The following is a 22,835-nucleotide window of genomic DNA, read 5'->3' as shown; positions in this document are numbered from 1 at the left end:
CTGAGCAGATCCGAGCATTGCCACTTAGATTCTTGACATAGCTAAAGAATGCCTTGTGGTCAACTTTGTAGTCCGTATAAGGTTCAGCAGACTCAATCTGGGGATGGAAGGCAGTGGAGGTGTATTATGGGTAAGGGGAGGAGTTTGGAGCTCAGAGCTGATGCTAGTGTAAGTGACCGGCTCGGATCCGATACGGCTCCGTAACCCACAGGTTGAAGACAAATGAAGTACAACTACTCAGATGGAACGTTATAGTGAGTACATAACTTCTTTTTTTCTGCCACCACATCTGTAACAGGGTAGCAAAGTTATTTCCTCCCTGTTAGGCTGTTATAGAAATTTTATTCAGCCTTTCCATTATTGTGTATTCTCTACCAAGTCCAATTTTGGTCATTTTCCAGTCACCATTCATGCGTATTAGCTAGTTGTAAACTGCAATGGGGTCTATTCATACACAGAAGTATCAGTCGATTGTGTGGGTCCTCTGTCCTTTACAGCTGTATAGTGTCTGCATAGAAAATGCAGAAAAAGTATGACATACCAGCAAATAGTGTTGCTGCTTCATACTAAGAGGTTCTCCACTAGATTATGCGCTGGTGTGCCTTCTGTTTGAAATGTCTGCATGCCCCCGCATGCACTTTTTATTGTTCCTCTTTCCTTCCAAAATGATGCAGAAGGTAAATTCGATTTCTGCAGATTGCCCAAAGGTGTGAGTGAAAATGCTTTCTGTATTAAGCTGTCACTCTGGACAGAATGGATTTCACTGCCTTTCACCCCATAGCTGCCCATATAGTCCCTGGCATACCTCGAATCCCTGTAAAGGATAAAGTGGGTTATTGGAAAATGGATGCACAAATACACAGAATCTGAACACGACGACTGCACTAATTTAATATCTTTTTGGGGGGTTCACAGTCTGTTGTGATAAGGTACGCAAATTAATAACAGAGTTTTATCTGTTTATTATCAAAATGTGGAAAATCAAAACAATTTTCCACTTTTTGGTTGAATTTGTTATCTGAATTTGATAATACAGAATTACCAAAATGTTGGAAATGGTAACCACAGAATCGACATTCAAACACTGGAAGTTCCAGTATCAAAATTCTGTGTTACTGGTAATGTTTTTGCAGGGGTACAAGTCTCCTTTCACCCTCCATGTGGGGGGGCTGCAGGGATGCAAGCTTCTCTCACCCCCCCCCCCATGTGTGGGTGGTTGTCCTCCCCACACATATTAAGTATTCCAGCTCTGAGATTGCACTACAATGAGGAAAAGGGTAAATTTCATGATCCCTCACTGTAGTGTGATCTGTTATCCCAACTTCACTCCCATGTTAGTGAGTGCACACAACCATTCACTAATGAGGATTTGAACATTTCTGGATCGGCATTACAGAAATTGGAAAACATGAATTCAGCCATCCCAGTTTCACGCACGTGTTGTTCCATATTTTGATAGTCAACAGTTTTCCCTTTAGTCTTGAGTCAAGCATAATGCTTCAGGATGTGCAAAGTGCTGCTTTATTCCATAAACAGTGCTGGGAGACTGCCTTCACAACATTTTATATCAGTCTCCCAGAATAAAGAAAATCTTCATATTTTATGCCTTTTCTTATCAATTTCATGCATGCAGAATTCTGATGTTGTATAACTTTTAACAAATCAATATATTTTAAATTATATTCTCTTGTGATCCTCACTTAGAGCGTCACACGAACACTTGACAATATACTTTTTTAAAACATAGACCATCTGGCCTAAGAATCTTATCCTTTGACTTTGTTACATTCAGTACCAGTATGCACTAGCTTTTCAGACATCCTTTTGATCTATTGTCAGCAAAGGATCAAGATTTATTTCAGTTTTATTATTCTGACATGGCCAGTATGGTGATTTGCAGCACTAAATAATGAGTCTAAGTCTTTTCCCTGCCAGTCTATAAGCGCTTTCTTTGTTTGATTTTGTACAGGGGCTTGCAGATCCTGCACGGAAGCAGCTGCAATAGCTGTCTTAGCTTATTCGTCTGGAGCTGTCATCCCTAACTGTCTAGCAAATATTGCTTTAAGACAACTCAATCTGCAGGGGCTTCTCCTTTTATTTTGCTTACATGCCTGTTTCTTAAACCAATCTGTCGTACCTTGGCACACTTTTGTAATTTTATTTAAAAATGCTGTCCTTTCGCTTATTAGTGCATTCCCTGTGAGAGTAAAATCTGTTGTTTCAGCCTTCCCAAGTAACTGTTTTCTTATTTCATCTGAAGAATCCACTATACCAGCAACAAGGGGGCAACAAAAACCTGTTTGCTGTTTGATGGTTTATTTCATCTGAAGTAACTACCCAAAATAGCTGATAACAGTAAAACTTTAGCCAGCACTGGAAAGCCACATGTGCTTTTTTTTTTTGGTATCCAAAGCAGCTGGTTTAAATCTCTCAAAATAGGGTTGTAACGAATAGTTGTGTAAAGTCTTACCATAACCGTAGATGTCCTTCTCTTATATGTTGCAGTAGTCTTTACATATGGGAAGTTCTGCGCCCAAGTGACCTGACCTCCGGCCAGCATACAAGAGCTTTTAGCTACTGCAGGTATGTGGGATGTCACACACATGTGCTGGCAGTGTCAGCCATAAAAGGACGTCCGCCTGTACAATCCTCAGAAATGAAATGCCCCAGTAGGAGCACCAGAGCAAAGGACAAATCTGCCAGCCAAGGAAAAAGCAAGGTATAGGGGAGGGAGGGACAGAATTCTGGATAGAAGAGAAGGGCATCTATGGTCATAGTAAGATTTTAGACAACTGTTCTATGTCCTCCTATTCAGTGTTGCAGTATTCTTTACATATGGGAGAATACCAAAGCTTAGTAAGAACCCTGTGAGGAGGAAGGCACAGAAGAGCTTTCTACAAAGCCATGGAGAATGGCTCTAGCAAACCCTGCCTTAGATCTAGAAATGCTATCCAACTTGTAATGTTTGAAAGTATGAACAGAAGACCAAGTAGCAGCCTCTAAAAATGTTAGTATCCATGCCTTTAAAGAATGCACCTAAGGAAGCCACAGACCTAGTGGAATGAGCCTTAACAGGAGCAGGAAGAGTCTTGTCTTGAACGTCATAAAACAAAATTGCCTTAGAAATCCAAAAAGAAATTGTCTGTTTAGAGACAGGCAAACCCAGAGCCCTGAGATGAAAAGAAACAAATAGCTGATTAGACTTCTTGATAGCCTGAGTCTTATCCAAGTATAATCTGAGTTGTCAGTGCACACCCAAGGTGTGTAAAATCCTCTCACTGGAGGACTGAAGAGAGGGGGAGAACATAGGCAAGTGACTAGATTAAGACAACTCGTTCACAACCTTGGGCATAAAGGAGGGATTAGCACACAAAGATACTCTATCCTTGTGAAAAACAAGAAAAGGTGTAAAAGCCATCAAAGCTTGAATCTTAGAACCCCTCCTAGCAAAAGAACTGTATTCCAGGTACAAAACTTTAACGAAGCTGAGACTGTAGGTTCTAAAAGGACTACAGTAAGCTTCTCTAAGACATAATTCAAATCCCAAAAAGGTGGAACTGGTTTCTTCATGAATGCCTTTAAGAAAAAGTTTCACTTCCAGGATGCTAATCTTATTTTTCTGTGGGGTCCTCCTACTGTTACTTTGCATATAACTAACAAACACACTCGGTCATTCAACATAACACTAAAGAAACAAACAGGCAATAGGCATTCACCGGACAGGAATAATTTAATTGTAAGCGCTTTCAGATGTATAAATTTACAGACTTCAGACAAACATAAAATTAGTAACTGACCAAGTTTAAATAACCATCCACATCAGTGACAACATTTCCTGTTAAACTTTTAAAAAGATAGTGTTTCACTAAATCACAATATAATCACAAAAACATAATCTGAATAAAATTAATTTCTAACCAATCTAAATTTACTATAATTAAATATAAGAATATATATACAAATATATTAAAACATTTAACTATAATAAAATGAATGTACAATTGGTCATTTAACGTCTAATTAGAGCCTTCAGCTTCAAAATACATTTAATGGAGCTGTATTCATTTAAACCGGGATATGTATAAGCATTAGTTAATATTTGCCACCATAATTCTGTCATTTCTAATTCAATAGATACTGGCCCACCTCTAATGTTAGCATGTACTTGTTCAATAACAAGAAACAAAAATGAATGTTCCGGGCAATCAATAATATTTTTTCACAAAAGCGTTACTTAAATCTTTCCTTTTAATGCTGTATACATGTTCATATATTCTCCTCCTAAAGTGCCTATCAGTTTTACCAATATAGAAATTTGAGCAGTTTTGCCATTGGGCCAAATGTACAACACCAGTGATATTGCAATTATATTTACTCTTAACTCTATATTTAATTCTACCTATGGTAAACCTATCACTCACTTTAATATGTTTACATATACTGCAGGAACCACATTTGTACATACCTCCATCCATTTGTAATAGAGGTGTTATGGTCTCAACTAAATTTTAAAGGTTCTGTCCTCTTTTATAAACAAGTTGAGGCACATCTGGTATCCTATTTCTAATAAAGGTGTCCTCTTTCAACACCACCCAGTTCTTATATAGAATACCAGGCACAATTTCAGCCTCAGTACAGAAGGATGTAATGAAGTTCAATGAAACATTAGATGTGTTACCATCATTAGGTAGAACATTTGTATTAGAAGGATTCGTACTCGGACATCCATTACCACAGTGGTCAACATTAGCACTACTGTTGCCTTCAGTTTTACCAAGAATCGGTTTAAACCAACCCGTATTACGTTTGTTACTAACTTCAGATATAAGATTGTCAATCAAGGTGACTGGGTATCCCCGTGCTATAAACATTCCTTTAAGTAAATAACATTCTTCCCAAAAATCTTCATTTAAAGTGGTCATTCAGGCCGCTCTAATCAACTGGCCCTTAATAACAGCACGTTTCTGATAATGGGGGTGAGCCCTGCTGAACTGTGCTGAGCCCTTGTAATCTATTCCGCACTGCCCTGCAGCAATGCCAAAGTTCAGATCTGATTCACAGCACCAAATGATAAGGTACACAAATAAATATCAGAGATTTTCATCTTTTTAGTCTTGAGTCAAAAATAACACTTCAGGATGTTTCAAGCACTGGTTTATTCCATAAACAGCGCTGGGAGACTGCCTTCACTAAATTTTAGATCAGTCTCCCGTAATAAAGATCTTCATATTTTATGCCTTTTCTTATCAATTCATGCATGCAGAATTCAGTTGTTAGCTTTTAACAAATCCATGTATTTTAAAGTATAATATGCTCTTGTCCTCCTCGCTTAGAGCTTCACGTGAACACGTGACAATATACCTTTTTAAAACATAGACCATCTGCCTAAGACTCTTATCCATTGACCTTGTTACATTTAGTACCAGTACACAGTGTCTTTACAGGCATCCTTGCACTGACTCATCCCTCAGTGTGAGTGCGCCAGAACTTGCAAAAGATTTGTGGCACATTGTTTTTCTTTCTTTTCTCCATAGACGTTCTTAAGCCATACTGTCTGCACTTACTTTACCTTCAGTTATCTGTCAGTTCACTATAATTTGCTAATAAAGAGAATGCAGTTGTAAGGCTCTTGAAATATAAAGCTACAGGTTATGTGAAACTATATTTTGCATAATCATGCATCGGTTTTACCTTTTGATTTTAACATAAACGTATTATAAACATTTAATGTGATTTTGACAGTCTTTACGTCGTCCTTGACTGTTGGCTCTGTACCGAGCCTTGGAACTGACTTGGCCATTTATTTTAGCTCGCACCTTCCAGAACTCTCGAGCTATGCTTTACCCATGATGCTCTTCTATAAATTACTTCAGATCTCATTTGCCACTTGTTGTGTCAGATGTGTCCGACCTATATCTCGAACTTTGACTGTATTTACTGTAAATTGTTTTGTATTTCTCTCATTTTTTTCTGTATAGCTTTCCATAGTCCTTCACTATTTCTACCTGCTCCTCTGTCTGACTTTTTAGTGCGCATGTGAGTCTCTTTCCTCTTTCTTCCTTTTTACCGTTAGCTAGTCCTTTTTGTACCATTATTGGTACTTTTTCTCCTTTACTTACTGTTATGGCATTTCTTATTACCATTGCTGGTAATTTTCTTCCCTTTTCCCTCCTTTCTATCTATATAATGAGTTCTCCCTCTCATTTCCTGTGTGTGTGTGTATGTGTATATGTGTGTGTGTGTGTATGTGTTTGTGTGTGTGTGTTGTGTGCTAAGCCTTTTTTCTCTAGTATAATTGACAAGACTTCTAAGAGCACCTCTGGCTTCAAGAGGTGCCAAAAGTATGAAAGAAAGATGCCCAAATTCTGATGGGCAGGTATTTGTTGTTTATTGCCTTGGCAGAGTCCACCTCCAGGAGGACTGCGTGATTTGTCATGGTTTCTCCGTCAGGACTTAGAGCAGAGAAATAAATTAATCTTAAAAGGACTTCTGAAAGGTGAATTTGAAGAGGCCATATCTGCACCGACAATGGAAGCCAGTTTGTCATCCTCCTCTTCCTCTTCTTCCAAGCCAGAAAAGAGACTTCATTCAGTTACGAGAAGCTCCACAGAACTGCCCTAGAAATTGACCATACAACCTACAGTGTCAACAGCTTACTCTGTACCGATAGGCACAGAGACTATTCCACCTCTACAAAAATTTCAGAACAGACATCTGGAGCTTAGTTACCAGTGGCTTTATTAGTACCAAAGCAGTCTACTGTTAAATCTTTACCAAAGATCACATATTTGCCATCAGTGGATCCCTTTACTGATAGGTCACCCAGTAGACCACAGAGTCCTTTCTTGGAACTGAGACCACACAAGTCTCACTCTGTTTCATCCATTTGGTCCACTAAGAGTCTTTTGGAGTAGGACATAAGACTGGTCGATCAGCTCCTGATGGTGAGGGGCTTGCATCCACCTTCGTTTCCAAGCCAACTTGGCACCGGAACTGGTCTTTCTTTTGCACCTTCATAGATTCCTCCTCCAACTCCTACTGAGCCATTGGAGTCCCTGGCACTGGTTCACCTGGCTCCGATAATCTCTGTACTGGCTAGAATTTCTTCTCCAAAACCAAGGATTACCTTGAGCTCTTCCAGTCTGTCAGAACTAGAGACCTCCCTGGGTTGTGGCTTTGTTGCTGGTTCTGAGGGACGGGGTTCGGCGTCGATTCTTTTGGAGCCGTCCATGCCCCTCAGTGCCTCGGCATTCATAAGCTCATCCCGGGCTTCTGCTTCGGAGACAGCTTTCTCAGTGTGAGGTGGGACCATAGTTCCGAAGGAGTCCATTTCGGTTCCGGGCTTCCATCCCTCTATGGGGAGAGCCAGCCTTTTGGATCATGGAGAAGGCTTTGTCCATTGTTGACTGTCCTTGCCACCCCTGTCAGGCCAAGTATCATCCCTGTCCCATCGACCAAGCATCATCCCTGGGACAGGGGGCACAAAAGCCTCAGGAGAGAACAACCTTGGTGGTTTCCTCTTCAGATACTTCCCCGAACCATCCCACTGAGGATGTCCCTACAAAGGAAAAGTGCAAGAGGAAGCACTTGGACTCCCCTGAAGAGTCTCTCACTGAGGACACTGTTTCAATGAAGGGGGAGGTTCCCCCAAGTCACTGCCTCATGATGTTTCCTTCTGGGATGTCCTAGAAATCCTGAAACAGAGTGGTGGCTTGACCTCCTTTCAGCCTTTCTCAGAGGTATCTGTTTACCTGGAGCCTTTTTGTGCCAAGCCCTCTACTTCTTGAATCTCTACGCCAGCTGACACGCTTATTAAACTTATCGCTCGGTGAGTCTGGAAGATTCTGGACTCTTGAACCAATCCCCAGGAGACTTGACTGAATTCTATCTGCCTCTAAGGACGAGCAACATTGGGCCAAGGGTATCCTAGTTGACTCCATGGGGGTAGTGGCAGCCACAAAAAAGGAACTTGCGGAAGAAAATCCTACTATCCATCCTCTTAACAAGGAGTCTAGGGCTATGGATAGGTTTGGGAAGTGCTTTTATGCTTCATCGACCTTTGCTCTAAGGTCTTTGAATTACATGGCACATTTCACCATGTTGCAGAAAGATCTAATTAAAGAAATTTTCAGATAATCTCACAGGAGCAGTAGCTGAAGGGGTTCGAGACAGTTACTTCTCAGCTTGCCACCCTTGAACCGATTGCCAACTCGTCCATGAGGCTTATTGCTCATGAAGCTGAAGGGATGACAAGAGCAGCGGGATCAGGCATAGCAATCAGGAGACATGCCTGGCTACGCTTGTTACTTTGTAGAGCCATTTAAATCTTTGTTCGTCAGCGCCCTGATGGATCATCCCTATTTGGATCCAAAGTGAAAGACACTCCCAGATGTGAGAAAGGTGGGAAGACACTTACTTCCATAGGCGTATGCTTCTCTACTCCTCAATGGCCCTACTGTAGGAACCAGAGAAGTGGGAAGCTGTGGTTCAAAAAGTCCCAAGACCTTTCTAGGACTCGCATGCCAAAGACATCTCCCAGGGTGGAGGGGGAGGTAACGATGGAAGACATTCTAGAAGCATACGTGGCTGGCAGAACCAGGGGTCCAGAGATTCTTTCTCTGGTAACTCCTACCAGCGCTCCTGAATGGAGGCCCAATTGCCTTCCTCTGGAGGCAGTCGGGGGACGGTTATCCCTGCACCAATCTGCCTGGCTACACATGACTATGGACAAATGGGTGCCGGGGATCATTTTCAGAGGTTACATCATTCCCCTTACAACCAATGCAAAAACACAAAAAAAGACTCCCAGAAGTTCCACCCAGTCACAGGGAGGCAGGAGCCATAGAGATTCAAAAACTGCTCAGCAAGAGACATCCAAGAAGTCCTCCCAGATCAGAAAGGATCCAGGTTTTACTCAATTCTTTTTAGTTCCCAAAAAGACAGGTGACTGGAGACCCATTTTGGGTCTCAACCAATTCAACAAATCAGTTCAAAAAACCAAGTTCTGGATGGTTTTGGTGCAGTTAGTACGTCTGTTCTTGGAAAAAGACTATTGGATGTGTCTGTAGATCTTCAGGATGCATATTGTCACACAAAAATGAACAAATGATCCAGAAGATTCCTGTGCTTCCGGCTGGGAGACCGTCGCTATCAGTTCAGAGCATTGGCCTTTGATCTCACTGCAGCCCCCAGGATGTTTACCAAATGCATGGCAGTGGGAATTCAAACGGATATGTCGGTAGTCTGGTGTATCAACAAGCAAGGGAGAACCAAATCTTATCCGCTTTGTCGAGAAACCCTCAGAGTTTGGCAATGGGTGATTTCTTCCAACCACTTTCTAACAACAATGCACATTCCTGGGAGCTCCAACGTGATAGCAGACAAACTGAAAAGAACTATCCTGATGCCTCATGAGTGGTCTCAATCCGACAGTGGTGGAAAAGATTTTCCGGCACTGGGGCCAACCTTGCTGCGACCTCTTTGTTTCCCCCCAAACAACAATTGCAGCAGTTACTTTGCCTTAATCCTCCCTCCTGGGTAGACACCCAGACACACTTCTCCACGATCGGCCTCCAGGTCTTCTGTATGCCTTTCCTTTGATATGTAGGTTTCTAAAGAACACCAAGAGGTCGAAGAATGCAGTAGTCCTCATTTCCCCTTTCTAGCCTAGACAGAGGTGGTTTCCCTTCATTTGGCCTCATCTACTTTGGAAACCTTGGATTCTGGACCCACATACAGATCTGTTATCTTACCCAGAGGGAATGGTTCATCTGAATCTCCAGCATTTCAAGCTCACTGCATGGCTTCTCCAATTCCCATGATTGCTGGGCTTTCTTCCGTCACATCACCAGTCAGCAAGTCATTCTAGCTCATCACAGGCCTTCATCTAGAAAGCTGTACCATATTAAATGGGAAAAATTTGCCAGATGGGCTCTTGACAGTGATATTGACCATTACGCAGCTCCTGTGGATAAAGTTTTAGAATTTCTGACCTGTCTTTATCAGTCTGGCTCTTCCATTTCCATAGTTAGAGAACGTTTAGCTGTGGTATCCAACTTCCATCTTGGTTTTGATGGGTCTTCACACTGATTTCTCATAAACTGTGCAAGGCCTTTTTGAAAGAACCCTTATGCTATTCAAGAACCCAGTGTTCCATGGAATTTACCCTTGGTCCTACAGTCTCTCACCTTATCCCCGTTTGAACCTTCAGCTACTTGTGACTTAAAATTTTTGACCTGGAAAACTGTTTTTACTAGCTATCACTTCGGCCAGAAGAGTATCAGAAATTCAAGATTTGTCCTGCAAGCCCCTCTATTTAATATTTCACAAGGACAGTTTTTCTGTTAGAACTAATCATTCCTTTTTGCTGAAGATTGTTTCAGAATATAATGTCAATCAAACTTTACATCTACCAGCCTTTTTCCCTAATTACTCCAGTAAGGGAGAGTACTGTCTGCACTTATTAGACGTCCACAGACAATTACATTTTTACCTTCACAGAATGCAAGATATCAGGAAATCAGACCAATTGTTTGTTGCATCTTCCTCACTTTCTCTGGGTAACTTTCTAAGTTTAGTATAGCTAAATGGCTTGGGGATTGCATTTGATTTGTTTATAATTGAAAGGGACTTCAACCACCACATCTGTGAAAGTTCATTCAACAAGAGCTGTAGCAGTTTCTGCAATTTTTTATGCCAGAGCTCCTTTAGATGACATTTGTGCAGCAGTTACATGGGTATCTCCTCATGTCTTTGTTATTCATGGACCAGGTCTCTAGAGGACGTGCATCATTCCATTCAATGGTGCTCCGGAATAGTCTTCCATGACACCTCCCAGGATTCAGGTAGCTAGGGGCTCTGTCCCACAGTCAAGGATGATGTGCATGTTGACAAAATCAGATAAAGAAGTTCTCTCTTACCATAATGTTCCATCTGTGTTGTCGAACTTCACTAATTCTTGAGTTCCCCCCTCCTTCTCCCTACCTAAAACTTTTAGTGGACCAAATACTCCTAAAGACTGGCTTCATAATACGGAATTGGATATGGTCTCTTACTTATTGCTTTTATCTGTCTGTCGCTGTTATAGGCAAACTTGATCTGAGGTAATTTACTGAGGTGCATCATGGGTAGAGCCTAGCTCAAGGCTTTTGTAAGGCACAAGCTGAAATAAATGGCCGAGTTGGTTCTGAGGCTCGGAATTGAGCCCACGGTCAAGGATTAGTGAAACTGGACAATACAGATGGAACGTTATGGTAAGACGTATCTTCTTTATTTTGTGAAGAAATTGCAAGTGAATATACATTTTTTGAAGAATAATCATGAGACAATATATTTTTCCTTAACAGTTGTCAAAGCACTTCACTGTTGTTCATGGGGTTCCATTTTTCAGTTGGAGGAAACTATATTTGCTGTAGCTATTTGACATATCAATTATATGCCATGTGCACCTCCCATTTGACAGTTCTGGGGGTAAATGTGTCCCCCATGCAAGAGGGCAAAAATGTACAAGTCAGGGCATTGTCAACCAGTTTTCATCATAGTGCACAGTGTCTTCCCTCCCATTCTACATTACATATAGCAACAACATTTTCTGATATCCTATTTGGTGACTCGTCCTACTACCTCCACCACTCCACCCCCATCATAGCCAAACCAACCAGAGCAGAAGGCCTTGATTGACTATTTTCTGTACTAAATCCATAATAACCTCACAAGCCCCCCCCCCCCATAGGTGATGTTCTCTGCTGAAAGCTGATTTTTTTTCTCCCCAAGTTTTCTTAACCTCCATTTTAGTTTTAGGTAGATTATATAAAATGCATGCCGGTGTAATCTTTCTTTGCCAGTAGCCCATTATGTCCACAAATCTACCATTATTATCTTTTTCCTCTTCTATCAGTATTGGAGCTCCTCTAGCAATTAATGCATGTACTCCCCTTTTCCTTTGCCTCTGATACTATGCTGAATATCCATCCTGAAAGCCTTCATCAAATTCACATGCTCACTTCTTTTCAAATGTGTCTCCTGTAGCAAGTAGGCATTATTATTTCTCTAACTTACTTGCTTACACAAAAACCTATTTAGCCAGGGACATTAATCCAGGCGTTTGCCTATGCAAAAGTAAGAGAAAAAATATCAACTCTACAAATATAATATGTGCATTTGTACAGGCCAGGATTTCAGCTTACTAACTTGAACATGCTTTTGTCCAGCCTTTCTTTTCTTTTTCCTTTGTAATGCCTACAATTCTTAAAACTAGAGAGAAAAAAGGTACTTGTTTACTTTAGTATCTTTATCACATACACTAACTGAAAATGCTTTGCTATATTATATGTGATTTATAACATGAAATATTTTATACAAGCACGGTTAAGAACAACGCTCATTTCACTTGGTTACCTTTTTCTTTCCTTTTAATGTACTTTGACAAGCTTAACTGTTCTTGTAAAGCTATGTTTCACACAAATGTGGTTGATACTTCATAATCTTACATTTATTCACTAATTTCAGTGTTGCTAGTCTTCTTCCTCTTTATCTCCCTCTCCCAGCCGCAAACTCTGGTTCAAGTCCAGTTTACTCCTGATTCTTCTAGTCAACTCCTGTGCTTTTCTCTGTTTCTCAAGCATTGTCCTTTGTAACATTGGAAACGGTTTCACTGGTAAAGTCTCTTTTTGAGCTATATTATCAGAAGAATGAGAGGCAGAGTACCCTTCTGTTTAAATGCTCCCTTTTTGCTGGACAAACTTTGTATTTCCTTCTTAACCTGAGTTGCATCAAAAAATTACTTTAAAACTCCCGGGAAAAAATATTCTGAAGATATCTGGATTCAACAGCTTGAATATCGCACCTGCTTCTTGACATTCCTTGATTGCTGAGATAAATTTGCTTCTTTTGCCTGGTGTACAGTGAAAAATTATTTTCCACAAACACTCCACTACCTCTAATTTTTAATACTTTGCCCTTCTTTCGCAGTTTTGACAATATCAGCTCTTTCTGCATGCATGATTACATCATTGTTAATATAGATCTTGGCTAGTTTTATGGCCGGGGGAGCATATGAACTGTGTGCCCTTTCAATTTACAAAGCCTGCTGCAGAATACCAGCCTAGTTGCTTTTATCTGCTTTCATAAAATGAATAGTCTTTTCCTTCCAATTTCTCGGCTACAGCAGAAAAATCTTTTCCTCTGCATGCTCTGTCCTCTAACTCTACAGTTTTTTTGAAACAGCTCTTCAGCAGTCTCGTACTCATCCAGCCTTTTCTTCATCTGACCTGTGATTTTGTAGCGGTGGTGGTGCTGTGGTAGCATTGTCGCCCCACAGTAAGACACCCTGTTTGATTCTCAGTTAAAGCGTCTTCTGTGTGGAGACATGCGTGAATGGGCATACTTTCGTTGAAGGTTGTGCATCAGGGCTGGCAACTCTGTACGTAAAAATCTACTGCCAATCATTAGCGGACCGGAGTTCCCCTGTGGCGACCCCTAACCGGGAAAAGCCGAAAGATACAACAATCAGTAGATCTGAATAGCTTTTTAAAGCTTCTTCCATTTTTTTCCAGCCTTTTGCTATTTCAGTTGATATACTACTCCAGTGTTTCATTTATTTTAATAAGCTCCGAGTACATTGATTTATTTTTCCTCTAGATTACTGGAAGCCATGTCTTGTACCAAAGCTGGAGCTTGAACTGCTTTTTACTATTGTGGGATTCTTCACAGTCAGTGTTTTTTCTTCACCTTTTCTAGGTGATTTTCTTTCAGGCTCTCCTAAGTTTCCTCTTTGCTGGCATCCAGGCAGTGTACTGAATTTACTAAAACTGGCAGAGTTACTGGCCTTTACCTCTGTTTCTATTTTCACAGTGGGAGAGATGAAATTAAGCTGCTGATCAATGAGCAGACATCTTTTCAGTCCAGTTTTCCAGACCTTTTAATAAAATACTCAGTTGTCTTATATATGTATGTGTGTGTGTGTGTGTGTCATACACACACACACACACACACGCACATATATATATATATATATATATATATATACACACACACACACACACACACACATAATATATACTGTTAACAGAATTGCAGCAATTGTCCAATACCTCATTTTAATGTATTTGTGTTCTTGGATTTTTCACAGTATTGTAAGTCATCCTTCTGTTGTTCATTCTTGATAATTTATAGTGAAGAAGTATTTATCTTGAGAAATTATTTAAATAAGAAAACAGTGTGGTATCAAAATGTAAGTAAGTAGCCCCAGAAACCTCCTAATATCAGTTCTAAATTATTTTTTCCACTGCATCTCTCTGAAGCCTTGTATTCTGGAGCACTATCTACATTCTGTAGGTGATCAGCTTGCTGCTGTTCATATGTTCATGGTTGAAATTTGTGCATTAATAATGTTTTAGAGTCCTTGAGTAATCTCACTGCTTTCAATTATGTATGCAGCCTGAAAACCCCACTCTAATACTTTCCCCAGCTCAACAAATACTCACATTCTGTCAGCTAGGAAACACCTTGAGAAGAGGCAGATATGTAATTTTTAATTTATTGATAGGCCTTCCCTGTTGGCATAAAAAAGTTACATGTTGAATGTTTTGTCCAGAAAAGTTTTGGTCGAAAAATACCTCTCTTGCTCTAGCCTCTAAAGTTGACACTACCTCGTCTTTAAAAAAAATGTTTTCAGATAAGCATGATGATTCTCTGTTTCCCAGCAGTTATGCCAAGTGCTGCTGAGGAAAATAGGTAATCTTTCTCATTGCTGATTATTTTCACTGAAAACAGTTTGCAGAATTACTTTTCATGTATTTAACACAGTTTCGTCCTCCACATTTTGAGACCATATTACTCACTTTTTTCCCCTGACAGCACACTTTTCTAATTCATCCAGCTGTTATGTAGGTGTTGCTGACTTTCCATAAATTGTTGCTTTACTACACAATATTTTTGCTTCAAATAGAAACCTTCAAAATGTCAACTTCATCATCATGGTCTAGTTTATTGCAGGAAATTGCCATTTTAGCACTATCTTTTGGAGCGCCAACAAAATCCAGCCAGCAGAGACTATGGAATTACCCCAAGCAATGTTGCCTTTGCACTTTTCATCTTTTTTTTCATTTCACATCTGCATCCATTTGATCTGTTAACTCTTCCAAAATGTCTATCCTTGGTTTTCGTTATTTGCACTTCCTTTTTTTTGACAATTGTATTTTTAACAAACTACTCTACTCTTTACACTAATTTTATCAACTTCTGTGAAAATAAGCTGTGTTATTTTCTAGAAGCTTAAATGGAGCAGCTGAAGAAGCCTGCCTTCCTGAATTACCGTGAGATTTCCTTCAGCACTGTCAGTTTATTGTGTACCATTTTTTTTTTTTCAAAAACAAAAGCAGTTTGTGTAAAGCAATTTTGCTTCAGTCTGTCAGATTGTAAACCCTTTGATTTTAGGGTACTTTTGTATCTAGTGTGGGACAGTCATTTAATCAGCATCTGTTACTTTTCCATGCCACAGTTTGTGAAAATTGGACTTCATTCAATAGCAGCATGTTGCAACTGTTTTACTTTTTCATTACTGCCTCAGAGAAGCCAAAAAAAAAAAAAGGTCAAAGTTATAATTTTTTATTTTTTTTATATTGAAAAAAATTACTCATGCCTTTCCAAATTGGGTTTTAATCAGCCAGTACTAAAAATGAAAGAGAGCATATTGTTTAGACAAGTTTTCATTTCCCATTGGCTTTTAGGAGAGGCAGAGTTGCATGTTTGCATAGTGATGTCATGACAAGACTGTCAAAAACAATTTCATTTTCCTAGCGTTATGAACTATTTTAGCGATTAGCTAGCAAACCTTAATCCATTTTACTCAATTTTTTCCAATTTTTTTCAGCTGTGTAAATGTCTGTTAAAATATCTGGTAATGTTCAGACTAGCAGTTTGTCTGTCAGACATAACTGAAGCAGAAGTACCTTAAAATACTTTTCTCCCCATTTCCAAAAATCTATGTATTCATATTTTGAAAGGTGAGGGACATAAACTATGTAAGATCAGAACACAGATATCAGATGCCTAAGTAACCCAAATAATCTGCTAGGAAGCACACACTAGAAAATTCCCTTTATTAGCAACCAAAGGCCATTTAGTTTTGTACTCTGAAACGGATTATTATTTTGAGCCCTTTTACTCAAGGAAATATTTATTTAAAATGATAGTAATTGCTCAAGTTTGTGACTTAGGAACATGTTATATTAAGCAAGACCTTGTATGTATGATGTATACTGGGATGCCCTGTTCCTCACTTTACTCTTCTTCATATTATTTCCTAATTTCAACAGAATGTTACTTTGATTAGTCAGGTCTTGAACTGACATTCAGGAAGCAGCTACAATAACTGTATGGTGCTTTCTGCAGCCAGAAATATAAATATTAGTTAAGTCTCCTTAGAAATGGTAGTAGGCAGCACAGATGAGTAACCACTGAGTTTGCAGGGGGAGAAAGAAGTTATGTACTTGCTGCTTAATATTTTGAACCACTGATCTGATCTTCCATGGCAATAGTGCCAAAAAGTAACCAATCACTGGAGAAACCAATTGTTCTTTGTGGGAGTGCCTCATATATCTTCTTTTTATTAGGTTTACCATATTTTTTGTTGACTTGATGTTTTTTCTAGTGAAAAAAGCGTAGTGGGATGTCTTGGTTACAGAAACCTTTAACTTTTGTAAATTCATGGCATGAATCCATGTTCAAGCCAGTATGTTTTTCTTTATATTGCTTCTGATGATTGTCAGCTGTTTTACTAACCTATGTGTATGTATGAACACCAAACTCTGTTTTTGCATTAGTATTGTGTTGATTGCAGAAAATATATATCGATTTTGGTTACGACTTTAATTGATATGATTTATTACTTTCTTAAATTGTATTCCACTATGAGTAACTGGTTTCTGCGCAAGTAGTTTAGCAGCTTTCTAATAATAACATGCAGTAATGAATAGCCATTTTAATGGTGATAAAGTGTTTCAGTATACTAATCTCTAGTAAATGAGAAGCTGTAAGTAATGTTCAAATCTACATCATGTCACCCTTGTGCTATCTTGTTTCTATTAACCCCTCTGGAATTGCACTTTAAATTTTATATGTATTTAACTGTTAATCTAATCTGGATGGTGAATCACAATGGGAATAACCAGATGTTCTTCGTGTTTCACTGTTGCAGTCATAACTGTAGGGTACTCCTGCCGGCAGGCAGCCCGAGGTCGGCCAGAATATCAAAGTCTGGGTCCGGCGTCGGCTGTATCAGCTAGAACCCTGACGTCAGAGCGCATGGGTATAAAGCTGACAGCCGACGCCATCTTCTCCAGTCTTTCTTGCCATGCGGTGCAAAGCAGTTCGCTAGTTGTTGGTTGGCGTTTTCAAGACAGCGTGGTGTGATTGTCGTCGGTCCAAAGTTTTTTACTTCTCTTCTCAAAGCTAAGTACCCCGTTGGGAAAACTTTTTTCTTGCTCCTCCGATGTCAGAAAAAGTTAATTGTGTATCGTGTGGAAAACAAATACCTCATAAAGATTTCCACTCTTACTGTCTACCTTGCTTAGGCCCTGACCACGACGTTTTTTGTGGTCGGTTCTGTGCCAGGTTTAATTCTCGCACTATCAAGCGTAGGTACGATTGGGCCTTGAATTACTTCGGTAGACGATTTAATTATAGGATGTCGTCGGATACTTTACCGACTACCGGATTGCAGAAGAAGCGCAAAGACAAGGACAAGCCTCCGAGGTCCAAACAGGATACTTTGCAGCCGGAGCCAGCTTCGGGTTCGGCGGTCGTCAGTGAGGCGCTTTTGCAGCCCCTGTCGTCCGCCACTTCAGAACCGATGGCCGACACGGACTCACATGGTGAGCCAACTAGGCCTAGTAATTTGTCTGCTGCAGGACCTTCGGACGTCGCTCCTTCAGATGGATCCGGAACCGCTATGCAGGTACCGGCTTCTGAGGGGGTCTTCAGGCCTTCACACATTACTATTTCCACAAAGACAAAAGCCAAGTCAAAGACTCCTGTTAAACCCAGACTTTCTACTCAAGCTTCTTCGGATTCAGCTCCTAAGACTCAGAAGCAATTACTTCGGATGGCTGAGGATTTATGAACTATGATTAGGGGCTCTCACCCTCCTCCTGAGAAAAGGCCCTGACAGGATATCCCTTATGATTCTTCTGATCAGGCTTCTGTATCTTCTGTTTCTTCCTCTGATCAGGATTACTCCTTTCCTCCTTATGAGGATTCGGATGCAGAGGATTCTGTTCCCTCTGCCTCTCCCCCTGAAGATTTCTCTTTTGGGGAGACCTTGCATGAGATGAGGGAGCATTTTCATTGGGAAGGTCAGGATTATTCTGCTTCCAAAAAGAGACTCAGGGAATTTCTCCTTCTTCCTCAGCACAGGCCTTTAGCTATTCCTCCTGTACTTGACATTGTGGATGATGCCTTCTCTGAAGCTAACTTGAATCCTGATTCCATGCCGCCTGCTCCTTCCAAGCCTGATAGATTTTACAGGGTTCCTGATTCCCATCAGTTCTTATTCAAGAACCCTTCTGCTGATCCTGAAACTATTTCGCAGGGTTCCAAGGCTGCTAAGGCCACCTCCTCTAAGAATCCTATACCCTCTGAAAAGGATTCTCGTGCCTTGGACAGGTGGGGCAAAAAGGTTTATACTTTAGCTACTTTTTCTATTAGAGCTTTAAATTGCCAGTTTCACATGTTTAAGTATCAACAGTTTCTTTTATCTGTTTTAAAACAAATTATTTCTACTTTTCCTGCATGTGCTGAGGACAAAGAATTACAGGATGTGTTGCATGCTACTGAACAAGTTAGCAAACATAGTTTACATTGTGGTTTTGATGCCTTAGAGGCTTCTTGCAGGGCGGCTGCCTCTGGTACTGTTATCAGGAGACATGCTTGGCTTCGTGAGCAGAATTTACCTGAACAAGTTAAGGCAAAATTGCTTGATGCCCCTGTTCAGCATGATGTCTTATTTGGGTCTAAGGCTGAGGAGGTTATTAAAAAGATGGAAGAAAAAGCCAAGTCTATGCAGACTGTAAAAGATTTCTTGCAAGTACAGCCTCCTAGATTTTCCAGAAATTGGCCCTCCAAAAATTGGTCTTTTCCCACCTCTGACAGGCCTCAAAGGGGAAGATATAGACGCTCCAGAGGTCGGTCGCAGGCTCAGGCCTCTTACATATCTAGGCAGTGGACTGCTTCTTCACCTAGAAGGGGAGAAGACAGATCCCAAACCCAAAGAAAGCAGACTCAATGACTCCCTCTGTTGGGCTTCAGGTCCTCCTTTCCTGGATGCCCCTCTCGGAGGAAAACTTTCTCTTTTTTACCAAAATTGGACTCACATTACTCAGGACAAATGGGACGTGATTTTGAAAGGTTACAGATTCCACTTTCACACTCTGCCAAGGCCTTCCGGCTGGCCAGATCTGCCAAAACATCAATGGACAGAGGCCTTAAATCAAGTGGACGCTTTATTAGCCTTAAGAGCCATAGAACCTGTTCCACCTTTAGAGGTGGGGAAAGGTTTTTACTCAAGACTTTTTCTGGTCCCAAGAAAACAAAACTCCTGGAGACCTATTCTGGACCTCTCAATATTAAACACCTTTTTTGAAATTCCAAAATTCAAGATGCTTACACTTCAACAACTTCTCCCAGTGCTCTCACAAGATGCTTGGATGGTAACATAGGACTTAAAAGATGCTTACTTACATGTCCCCATAAGGCTACAATGCAGAAAGTACCTCGGATTCAAGGCAGGCTCGAGACACTTCCAATTCTCTGTACTGCCATTTGGCTTATCTACTGCGCCCAGAGTTTTTACCAAATGCCTGGCTCCAGTAGTAGCTTATTGCAGACTTCAGGGGATTCAGATTTACCCCTATCTGGATGACTAATTCAGGCAGACACCGAAGACCTTCTACTTCAACATCTGCATTTTGTTCAACGTCTTCTTCTTATACTGGGATTCTTAGTGAACACAAAAAAGTCACATTTGATTCCTTCTCAATGAATGACCTTCTTGGGAGCTGTTTTGGACACAAGTTTACAGAAGGCCTTCCTTACTCCAGAAAAACGGTTACAGCTGGCTACAATTTTCAAGAACTTGGCAGCATTGACTCAGCTCACTGCAAGGAAATTCCTGCAGGCTCTGGGCTACATGGCCTCTTTCATCCTGTTGATTCCAAATGCGAGGCTTCACATGAGGAAACTTCAATGGTACCTAAAGAGTGTATGGTCTCAACATTGCCACAGTCTGGATACAATGATTCCACTGATTCCCTGCCTCCAGAAGGAATTCCTTTGGTGGTCCAGGGCGTGTGTTTTGAATGAAGGCAAGCCCTTTCGTCTACCTCAACCTACTCAGATCATAACCACGGACGCCTCGGATTATGCATGGGGAGCTCATTTTCTAGACAAATGCCAACAGGGTTCTTGGACAAACAAACACCTTCTATGGCACATCAACTTGAAAGAAATGTTAGCAGTCCAAAATGCTCTTCTAGCCTTCCAGACTCGTTTGAAGCCAGGGCCTCTGCTAATTCGAACAGACAATACCACAGTCATGTGGTACATAAACAAGCAAGGGGGCTCTCACTCTTACCCCCTTTGCAGACTTGCCATGACCTTATGGGACACAGCTCTAAATTTGAATCTGGATCTTCAGGCACAGTTCATTCCTGCAAAACAAAATCTCTTAGCAGACAGCCTAAGCAGAAACATTTTGGATCCTCACGAATGGATGTTGGACCCCAACGTATTCAGCAAGATAACTGCAGTTTGGGGCTGTCCTCATATAGATCTGTTTGCATCCCATCTCAACCATCAGTTGCCTCTCTCTTGCACCAGGTCCTTCCACAAGACAGCTTGGAAAGTGGATGCCCCGTCCTTCAGCTGGAGGAATCTTTCGGGATATGCCTTCCCTCCTCTTCCTCTTCTGCCTCGAGTATTGCTAAAGATATAGCTAGACAAACCAAGACTGATTATTTTGATAGCCCCAAAATGGCCTCGTCAGATGTTCTTCGTCTTCCATTGCTGCAGTCCAGTGCAGGTTGGATATTTCGAGAAACGGAGAAACAGAGTTGGCTTTTCTTGCCTCAGTATTTTACGGATGTCGTAAAAAAAGTGAAACTTGCCTCAGTATTTTTACGGATGTCAGAAAAAGTGAATAACTGTATTTCTTGTAAGCGCTATTAAGAGGAGGTTAGACTGTGCCAGGTTAGTTGAGGGAGAAGCATGCGGGTATAAAAAGCATGTGCTCTCGGCCCGCCGTCCAAGAAGCAAGGCGCAAACAAAAAACCCTAGGTTAGGGTTGATGAACCGCAGTCTCAGTGGAGCCAGAGGTTTTGCCAGGAGTTCCCATGGAGTCTCAGCAGAAACTTTACTGTTACAGGATGTGCCTTCTCAGGAGGTAGGAGCCAGGCTGAGGGGGCTTCAGGTAACTGTTCTTCCCTCTCTTGGAGTTTGATAGTTTTGAAACAGTGTTCAGATATTCTGATTCTGATGTGGATGATTCCAAGGCCAGGATTACTCTGATTGAATTCTTGCTGTGTTGAATGTGGTGGAAGATGTTTTTGCAGAGGCTTGGTAAGCATTCTTTGCAATGTGGTTTTGATGCTGTACAGGCCTCCTCGAGGGTACTGCACCTTTGCTTGGACCCTCCTTGGAGTCTTCCTCTGTCCCATTCTCTACTGTCCCAGCATCAGGGTCAGGTATTTCACTCTCAAATCAAGACTCTCTGCCTGGCAGCTTGGCTTATCAAAGGCAGTTGATTCCTTCTTCTCTTCCTAAACAAGTTTTGGATGTTCGTTTGGAAGCTAGGCGTCCTAGTACAAGGAAATCTTATGCTTCTAAATGGAAAAGATTTTGTATTTGGATGCAGGATCGAGGCTCTGATCCTTTAATACCTGATATTTCATCTATTCTACTTTATCTGTCAGACCTTTTGATTAAAGGTCTTTCATTTTCTTCCATTAAAACTCATGCTTCTGCTATTTCGGCTCATTTCAATTGTGATCCTCCCATTTTTTCACATCAGCTGGTTAGGCAATTTCTGAGAGGAGCTAAGAATTTAAAACCTCCTAGAACTCCTCCTGTCCCTCCTTGGGATCTCAGCTATGTCTTGGAAAAGCTTACTTTGCCTCCTTTTGAGCCTGCTGCTTCTGCGGACATTAAGTTCTTATCCTGGAAGACAGCTATCTTGTTGGCCTTGACTTCTGCCAGAAGGGTGTCTGAGTTACAAGCCCTCATGGCCGTAGAACCATACCTCATCTTCCATCAGGACAGAGTTTCCTTGAGGACCAATCCTACTTTTATGCCTAAGGTAGTTTCTAGAGTGGCTCTAAATCAGACTATCCACCTTCCTACCTTTTTTCCAAAACCCCAAAATAAGGGGGAAAGGATTTTACATTCATTGGACGTACACAGGCAACTAAGTTTTTACCTGGACAAAACTAAAAGTTTCAGAAAATCAGATCAATTGCTTATTTCTTTTGCTTCCAGTTCTCTAGGTAAAGCTATTTCTAAGCAAACTATTTCCAAATGGATTGCTCATGGAATAAGATATTGTTACTCTCTTTATGGAAAACAGATTCCAGGTACCGTCAGGACTCATTCTACTAGAGCAGCTGCCACTTCAGCAGCCTTCCTCAGAGGAGTTCCTACCAAGGACATTCTGGAGGATGCCACTTGGAGCTCTGTGCATACTTTTTCCAAACACTATAACCTCCCTTTGTACTCTAAGTCTAGGGCAGGCTTTGCCTCTGCTGTCTTGCAGGGTCTTCTAGCTGCTCCTTCTTCTTCATAACCTC

General features: G+C 40.9%; 1 protein-coding gene across 1 annotated transcript in view; it reads left to right on the top strand.

Moving 5' to 3' along the window:
- MAP4K4 (mitogen-activated protein kinase kinase kinase kinase 4) overlaps positions 1-22,835 on the top strand; it is a 3,343,981-nt gene that overhangs the window by 1,643,188 nt on the left and 1,677,958 nt on the right. The window lies entirely within an intron of this gene.

The sequence above is a fragment of the Protopterus annectens genome, chromosome 5.part0 (genome assembly GCF_019279795.1).
Source record: "Protopterus annectens isolate FY-2018-M chromosome 5.part0, PAN1.0, whole genome shotgun sequence".
Classification (NCBI taxonomy): Eukaryota; Metazoa; Chordata; order Ceratodontiformes; family Protopteridae; genus Protopterus; species Protopterus annectens.
Note: the sequence above shows the minus strand (reverse complement) of the source record. Positions and strands in the feature narration are given on the sequence as shown.